Here is a 10,276-nt window from a genome sequence, read left to right on the forward strand (position 1 = left end):
ATATTTCTGGTCCGGCGGTGTCGGCTTTATCAGGATTCCACTGTATTTAATTCCTGTAAGCACTTCTTTTTTCTCCTGCATACCCCATGTAAACATGTCCCAGAAAATGGAGTGCCCCTTTCCAATCACCTTTATACTTATGAGGGTAGTCAGAAAATAAACAAGAAAATGTACAACCGTTTAAACTAAAGATTTTTTCATTCTGTGAATTCTAGGAAATCCGTTTTTTATTTTTACTTTCTAACTGGCAGTCTAATATAAAACGCTTTTGTTTTTAAGACAGTCGCTCCAATCAAAGTCAAAGACACGTCAAGTTTGGAGATCAAAGCAGTTACCTGACTTTTACATTAACAGTTACAGTTAAAACGCTCTTTCGGGCAAACTCTGGGTAACGACTCATCTCAGACTTCGTTTATTCAATTTATTTATTATCAGTCATATGGTAAATTTAAAATAATTATATAATACGACCTGCTCGGTCGGAGTTCTTTCAGTAACTAACACAAAACAATCGTCTAACAATGTTCCTAAGGAACGAAGATTGCGTAAACGTTCGCGAAGTCAACATTCATACTCACATGCACAACACAAAGTTTCAAAGGTTTCAAAGTTTATTCAATCTTAGGCTTTAGCCAATAAATCAACAATTTGATGCCAACATACATGAAGTGGAAAAAAAAAAAAGGTAAATGGAACCAAAAAATAAACTGATACACCACACAAAAATACAACAATCGTAATAACATCAATACGTTCAATAATGATAATAATAATAATAATAATAATAATAATAATAATAATAATAATAATAATAATAATAATAATAATAATAATAATAATAATAATAATAATAATAATAATAATAATAATAATAATAATGATAATAATAATAGTAATAAAAATAATAATGATAAGAAGAAGAAGAAGAAGAAGAAGAAGAAGAAGAAGAAGAAGAAGAAGAAGAAGAAGAAGAAGAAGAAGAAGAAGAAGAAGAAGAAGAAGAAGAAGAAGAAGAAGAAGAAGAAGAAGAAGAAGAAGAACAACAACAACAACAACAACAACAAGAATATCAATAATAATAACAATAATAATATTACCATCATCCCAACACCCCAATCATCACCGTTACCACCACCACCATTACCATTATCACTACCACTATCACCATCACTTTTACATTTCCAATCAGTTTTTCTCATTAAAAAAAAAAAAATAAAAATAAAAAAAATATTAAAAAAAAATAAAATAATAATAATAATAATAATAAAATATTGATACCCATCACAACAGACCTCCTCACTGCCACGAAAATTCCCGTAGTACTACGGCTAAATCTCGGGCTGGATATAATAAAGGTTTTTAATTAAATGTCATTTCTTGAAAACGAAGTTCTGGTGCCAGAGCTATCACATAGAGTTAATATTTTTCCCCACGCATTATAAGGACAAACTGGTGGTATCACTCTATAAAGAATTCTTACAGAATTCCACACAGTCGAACAACTATATTCATTCATAGCCAAACAACTCAAATTTATTACATATTACAATCAGTTCGGAGCCGAAGACGATCTTGTTGAGGGAGTATTACTGCACTTGCGACACTATTAGTATTAGTATTATGTCATTACAGCGCCAGCATAAAGGAAGCTGATAGAGGAAAGTTGTAGGTATGAAGTTAAAATCATCGAATAAAAACGAAGTCAAAGGGGACTGGATCCGAAAATGAACAGAAGATTCCACAAGCAATCGATAGATGTGCAAATTTTGACATCACCTAAGTCTCATACAGGCACAAGCAAAAGATCCCGCTATGAAGGGTACGGTACACTAAAATTAATGTTTACAAAGTACAATATAAAGTATTCAAAACTAATAATCATAAAATAGAACATAACACTGACAAAGAGGTGACTTACAAAAAAATATCATCTCTCAAAAAAGCTACTATACATTTGACCGTGTCCTTTCAGCTAAGGATCGCCGCCTAAACCAGAAAATAACTCAAATATAAAAAAAATAAATCTCAACCCAGAACAAAGGCAGAGACCGTCATGGAAAAGGAAAACAGATGGAAGACATCAAGTGACCTTCTGCCAACCATGAGAGGTCAGAAGAATCCACCCAGAATTCCCTTTTGTAATACGAATCATTGTGTTAATGTTGACAATACATGTGGGTGGCTAGAAAAGACCAACCATATCGCTTAAACAAAAATAAAAGAAGACACAAATACATTTTACAATTTTTAAAAATAATTTAAATCAAACTTCTCATAAAATAGTGGCAAGGTAATTTTATTCAGGTGTAACAAATATCGATCAAACATGATGGATTGACATTATTGAAAGAAATTGGTATTTATTTATCTATTGTTTTCAATCAAAATACATGTTATCATAATTCAATCTGGAAACATTCTTTGACAATAATAACCTTCTCAGCCCCTTTGCAAGTCTTTGGTCTTAGGTTTCCTCCCTACTCTAAGTCTAAGTCCAACATGACTGGCAACAAACCCCGGCGCCGTCACATACTGGTCACAACAACAACAAAAATGCATTTCAGTCACATATACGGACACACACACACACACACAGACACACGAGCCATACTGTAGTCAGTCGTAATAGCTATCAAACGATGGTCAAGTAAACCAAAAGCACACTATCTACAATCACAAACAAGCCACATAACACAAGGTCATCATTTAACAATAATGCATAATAAATAACAAATGGAACCATCAGTATTTTATGGGTTAAAAACTAAGTTTTCGAGGTTAATCAAATATCAAAGGCGTTTGCGACATTTGTTTAAGTACAGAATAGCATAGAAAGAAAGAAAACAGTACAGGAAACAGAGGATAGATAAATTTACAGTTCAATGCCTAAGGGAAAATATGACAGTCAGAAAGGAAAGCTCAATAGAAATATGAGAATTATGTAGATCCTGTCAACAATCCTTGTAGGATACAATGATACAGAATCACCACCAGAAGACACTTAACCAGTTTACTGCCGTACCTTGGAAAAACTTGTATTTAAAAATTTGGCCAGAAAACTCGTCCTTCAAAACGATCGATTTAAATGACTCTCATCTTGGCAAACCTGGGACTTCACGAGTTTTCTGGCAACATTTTAAATACGCGATTTCCCAGAGTGGCAGTCAACTGGTTAAATGATAGAAACTCTTTCAAAGAGGCTTGTTTGTTTTAAAGCTTTTATGACGCTTGCGACATCTTCAAATCATTTCAGCACCGGTAAAAGGATGAGGATGGAATAGAAAAATAAATACAATAATCTAGATTTACAATTAAAGCACCCGAGAAATGTTAAAACAAAGGGGACTGGTTCAAATAGGGAACAGATGTAGATTCCAAGAGCAGATGCATCAATGTGCTTTGTTTGAGATCACATGAGTCTCATCCAGACATAGGCACAAGATCCCAGCAAAAGAAATACATTCGAATGTTTACATAACATGAAATTCAAAACAAAACAAAAATATTACTCAGAGATGATTTACAATGAAAAAAGTTTCATCTCCCAAAACTATTTGACCGTTTACCTCTCAGTCTCAGCGATCCGGGCCAGGACAAACCAAATGAGTTCATTCCAAGACAAAGACAGAGAGCAACTCGGAAAAACAGATAAAGGGGGAATAGAAGACAGAACCTGTCCACCACAGGAGGTCAGAAGACCCCACCCGGTTAGAGAGGCTTTAAGGGTCCAAAATTGACAATGCTGCAGGATATCCGCCAAAAGGGGCTCAGACTGTTACAAGTAACCATTACTACTTTAAAAACGTAATAATGACAGTTCATTATGGAGGGGTGATTTACAGGGGAAAACAATCATTTCAAATAAAGATATAAATTCATCTATTTGACTGTTTCCCTCTTTGCAAAATACTCTAGACAGCCCAGGTGAAACAGTCTCACTTCAGAACAAGGACACAAAGTCGCAATGATATGACAATAAATGATATAGTGCGATAAAAGAGATACAGATACGGCCGACGTCCCCTTGCCTAAGAGAAATTCCACCCAACGCTGTCTTGTTCCAGGTCAACATTTAAAAGAAACAAAGCCATATAGATCTGAAATGAGACCCTGCCGCAAAGACACGAAAAACAAATAAAAAATTCCAATAAATTTATATAAATATAGAAATATTAATAAACAGAATCAAACTATGTACATTATTAACAAGTTGACTGACTGCCAAATTACCAAAATCTTAATGCCGTAATCTTTTAAATGTCAACACCTTCTCTTTCTCTCTCACACACACACACACACACAAACACACATTTTAATAGAGCGGTTGATATTGACAAGAATGCATACCTATTATGTATGACAATAACATTACCATAAAATTGCATAATTACTGGGTGCTTTGTAAACTTATAAAAAAAAAAAAAACAACAACAAATGAGTATCACCATACTTCATAAGTGATTCAACAAAAAATAATAGGAAATGCATCGATGCGACACAACAGTGTGTTCGTTCATTAAATGAAAAATGGCTACATAGGTGGTTCTAGCACTGTGACCGAGTATTGTGTGAAGCGGAAAGACATGACCTGAGAAGATATGCGATGAGCTTATTTCTATACTAAAACGTAATACAGTACATTAACATACTACAGGCATGTTTGAAATAAAAATGGAGAAGAGGAAATTCAGCTAATCTCTCTCTCTCTCTCTCTCTCTCTCTCTCTCTCTCTCTCTCTCTCTCTCTCTCTCTCTCTCTCTCTCTCTCTCTCTGTGCGTGCGTCTGTGTGAGTATGTGTGTGTGTGTTGTTTGTTTTGAAGGTTGGCGTCGACAATGATGATAGAAATGATGGCAATAATAAAGAAAAAAAAAAGTGGTGGTGATGTTTATGGCTATGGTGAATATGTTGGCAGCTTATTTACATTGACATAACGACAGCATTCCGTTAAAAAAAATTCTAACATTAATAGCCTTGTAATAAAAATGATCGTATTCAATTCGGTGGCAAATAAGTATTGTAAAAACTCAAAACTTCCGGTCAGGGTCTGAGTAAGAAAAAAAAACAAAACAAATAGACTCACTTCAGAAACTCATAAAAAGATATCTTTTTATGAGTTTCTGAAGTGAGTCTATTTGTTTTTTGTTTTTTTCTTACTCAGACCCTGACAAAGTAAATATTGAAGGAAAGAGGGGAAACCTTAGTTATGAAGACGCACTTATTTAAACTTTATGTCGAGAGATGGTGACAGGCCAAATGAGTGATGCACTGCAACAATATATCAAAGGACACGGTAAAAAAAAAAAACAACAACAAAAAACATAACAAAACAAAAATAGCTCACCAAATTTATTTTTTTAAACCTTTCCCTGGCATATTAAGCATCATTTTGTAGGACATGTTTGTTTTGTTTTTAAGGGCCATACGGCTTGCAACACATTTCGGTCATATCAGCGCCAGTAAAAAGGAAGAAAATTGGATAGTAAAAATATTCTAGATGTACAATTAAAAGGACTTGAAGAAAAAGTAAGACAAAGGGGAATGGTTTAAATAGGGAACAGGTGTAGATTCCAAGAGTACACTATCAGTGTACTTAGTTTGAGATCACCTAAAAGTCTCACCCACACACCAGCACAAGATCCCACTAAGAAGAATACACTCAAATATTTAGAAATCATAATTTAAAAAGACAAAAATAACAGTACATAACGGGAACAGAGAGATGATTTTCAAGGGGAAAAAATATCATCTCCCAAACCTATCTATAATTTCGACTGTTTCCCTCCCAGCCAAGGACTCGGGCCAGAGTCAGGACAAATAATAACAATAATAATAATAATAATAATAATAATAATAATAATAATAATAATAATAATAATAATAATAATAATAATAATAATAATAATAATAATAATATTAATAATAATAAAATAATAAAAATAGTAGTAGTAGTAGTAGTAGTAGTAGTAGTAGTAGTAGTAGTAGTAGTAGTAGTAGTAGTAGTAGTAGTAGTAGTAGTAGTAGTAGTAATAATAATAATAATAATAGTAGAAGTAGTAATAATATATTAATCTAGTGAGAAATGATTGATTAAAACAACAAAGCTAAACCAAATAAAAACAATAGAAACGATGAAAACAGGAGTAGGTAGCTTAAACTCTACGCTGAGGCCTTGTTATTCAATTTTGGCTGAAAATCTTCTATTTCAAATATTGACAATTAAGTTGACCCTCAACTTGTCAGCAACTCTTAATATTTTTAAGTCTCGAGTTTAACTACATTTGACAAGCTGAAGATCATTTCAATTTATCTGTATTTACAGTAATCATTTAAGGTCAAATTTCTTTTTATTTTATATTTTTTAAGCATTTAGTCAGTGCAGGGCAGACAATTCCCCAATGGATAAAGTTATGGTTTGTCAAAACAATGCAAGGTATGATCACTGCATTCCGACAATGAAAAGTAGTGGAGGTTAGAAGCCCAGGTGGCTGGGTGACAACCGACAACCACAACAATTTGGTAATGTAGTGGGACCGAAATCATATTACGCAGATTGGTTCATATAATAATCATTGTGCATCGTTTGAGACCACCTCAAAGTCTCATCCAGCCACAAGCACGGGGTAACATTGTGAGGAACACACTCAAATCATTACATTATTTATCCAAAACAACAAATATAATACAAAACAAAGAAGTGATTTACAAAGAAAAAAATATGTCTCATAACATTAGCTATACATTTGACTGTTTCCCTCCCAGCCAAGGACTCCAACAAGGGAAAAGACAAAACCAAGTACAAGTTTGTTTTTGGCTTTTAGTGGTTTTACGGCACTTGCAACAGTTTTAGGTCATATTAGCGCCAGTAAAAAGGAAGAAAATTGGATGGTGAAAAGATTCTGGATGTACAATTAAAAGGACTTGAAGAAAAAGTAAGACAAAGGGGAGTGGTTCAAATAGGGAATAGGTGTAGATTCCAGGAGCACAACATCAATGTCCTTAGTTTGAGATCACCTAAATGTCTCACCCAGACACCGGCACAAGATCCCACTAGTTAAAGTTAAAGTTATGAGAGATGATTCTTTGTAAATCACTCAAATGCTTACATTATACATTCGAAATAACAAATAAAACAATACATAACAGAGGAAACAAAGAAATAATACATTTAAGGACCTCAGCCAGGGCAAGGGTGAAACCAAATAATCTGGTTCAAAGACAATAATGACCAAATTGTTATAACATACAACCTTTGCCCACATCAACTTTACTAATTGTGAAACAGGAGTTCTACTTATTCCCTTCACTCCTTCATAAACTATTATATGGGATTACACAAATGTCTTTAAAACTGTTTGTTATGAAGGGTTTTATAGCGATTGCAACACTATTAGGTCACTTCAGCATCAGTAAAAAAGAAGACGATAGAGGAAAAGTTGTAGATCTGAAATTAAAAGTGTCGGAGAAAAAAAAAGCAAGATAAAGGGGACTATTTCAAATAGGGAACAGGACTAACAGTCTCAATCCAGAACAAAGATAGAAAGCAACATAGAAAGGAAAACAGATTCAGATGTGGGGATGGAAGACACAGTCAAAGAGATCTTTCTGCCCACCATAGAAAGTCATCATAACATCATCCATACAAACATCATGGATACATGATTCTATCATTTCTTGTGTTCTCTATAATATTATAGAGCTGTAAGATTCATCAACAATTTCAATTAACTGCGCAGCAATTTGCAGAAAAGAACGAAGAAAAAAAAATCCACTAAAAATCCCAGCTATCACAGACGTTTACAAAATCAGTTGACAGAATTTCATTTTTTGGTTGACACGTTAGAAATGACTGACAGACGACAGGCAGAAGAAAAATCCCCTCCCATCCCCTACAACCACTTCACCATCACCACCGCCCCTCTCCCTTTCTCTCTCTCTCTCTACCCACTTCCTCCAAATTAAGACAAATAATAATGATTTCAAAAATGTATTCTGGACGTCCTATACGTTTACTCTTAAACAGATACCCACCTAAATTAGAAGGATCAGATGTCTGGAGCGGAATTCAAGATAGGATTAAAAGGGACTGTATATGGCTGCTTTCCATTCTATAAATGATTACAACCAAGACCAGAACAAAACTAAGCCGTCCTTCTTGGGGTCAAGGTCAGAAAACAACATTTAAGGGAAATTGAAGAGATAGCAAGACAGGGTCAACAAAGACAGAACTCACATTAAGTGATGCCAGAACAGAAAACAGCGATACTAAAATCTTAAAACCAAGCTAATCTTTCTTAAAAGTTGTTTATCCTGTCAATAAAGACAACTCTTGGAGCAAAACAAAGATCACAACCACACGTGTGAATCCTAAATGAAGTATAATGTTATGCATCAATTACAATCCAACATCTGGCATCCTTTCAAATTTAAAAACATTTTAAAACAAAACAAAAATAAAATAAAAACCTAGATGAAGAAAAATAATGTTTTGTCTCTTCCACGCTGATACCCCAATCAAATTTCAAAGCACAAACATTATGAAAGCATGTTTCTACAAAACACTCGACACATTTGTCAAAATATTTGTTCCAGACAATTGACAAGTCATAACATCACCCCTGTCCCCTTCCATTTCCCCACAAAAGATCACACCTGCATTTAAGTGATATTTTAAAATAAAATAAATCTTCACATTGAACTGTGATTTTTTAAAAATTAGAAGCATTTATGCATTTGCTACATTAGTTATGGATGTGACAGAAAGAGTGCAGCAAGACATATGGTTGGCCAACTCTTTCCCACGACATTATACAATTACCAGATTTTTGGTGAAACTGAGATTTTGGATTGAAATAGCTGTTATGGTAACAATCATGATTGCTAACGTCACAAATACAACTTCTATATCTAAGACAAGTGATTCAACATTTTTGACATCTAGATGAACAGTAAAAGGTAAATGCAAATAAAAAATCAAAAATCTTAAGGTCTGCAATCCAGAAATGAATGACTGATTGAAGGGAGAAAAATAAATCTTACCAGACTCTATAAGTCCACGAGTCTCATAAAGATGATCACTGAAATTTAACAGTTGATCAAGAGAAAATATATCTAACAAGCTTTTAATAATTGATATATGATGGATAAGATATGATAAGCTGAAGTTTATGCAATACTGTCTTGTCTATCATTCATGATTTCCTTGGATATGTCCTTTAAAAAAAAACTTGCAATGGAGAAACAAAGAATCAAGCGAGGAAAAAATGAAACCAAAAATTAGCTAGTGAGGTGATGTAAACCAATCAATCATTAATAATAATAAAAATAATAATAACCACAATAATAATAATAATAATAATAATAATAATAATAATAATAACAACAATAATAATAATAATGAAAATAATAATACTACCAATAATAATAATAATAATAATAATAATAATAATAATAATAATAATACAGTAGAGTCCGCTTAATCGCACACCCTCGGGAGTTCGGCTAAGTATGTCAATTCAGCTGAGAAGCTAATACAGTAGAACTCGGAAATAGCGAGTTCGACGGGTCCACTCCTGATTACTCGCTATTTCCGAGTTGCCAGGAAAGGTTATAATATTGCTGGTTATTCCCCTCAGTGTGTAATTCGAGTAAAAACCGTCGCCCCTATTTCAATTTCTTCACAGAAGTGGCAGAATGCTTGGTTTTTTGTTGTTTTTTTTTTGTTTTTATTTTCAAGTAAAATTATGACTAGAAAAAAAAAAACAAGAACATAGAAGTGTGTGCGTGTGCGCGCGAGTGTTTGTATGCACTCGGCATGTTTGATGAGGTAAGCAAGCGCATCACTCAATCACTGACCCATTGAAATAATAATGGTTCCACACTCCCCTCTCTCGCTGATCGTGTCGTTCGTTAACGATGCTACTCGCTGACCGATGCTGCGAAGTGAGACATGTTGACATGTGCTTACCTCGCGCGTCGCGTGGCACCACATTAGGTGAATAATTGACCCCCACCCCCAATACACACACACGCACACAAACCCAACCCCCACCCAAATTTGTTTCGCCTATTATGTACTACTACAGACGAGGTACTATGTAATATTACTCGTAACGAAAAATAAGAAAAGAAAAGAGGCTAGGCTAAAAATATTTAAATGGCCATTGTCTCTTGTTTTGCTTAACTTCGTTCGCAGTCCTAGGCTGGGGCAGGAAATGCTCGTTATTTCCGAGTTGACCTCTTTTTCATACTCGCTACTTTTATGCTAATTTTATTGAC

The sequence above is a fragment of the Berghia stephanieae genome, chromosome 1 (genome assembly GCF_034508935.2).
Source record: "Berghia stephanieae isolate SIO BIC M18660-M18661 chromosome 1, UCSD_Bste_1.3, whole genome shotgun sequence".
NCBI classification, from domain to species: Eukaryota; Metazoa; Mollusca; class Gastropoda; order Nudibranchia; family Aeolidiidae; genus Berghia; species Berghia stephanieae.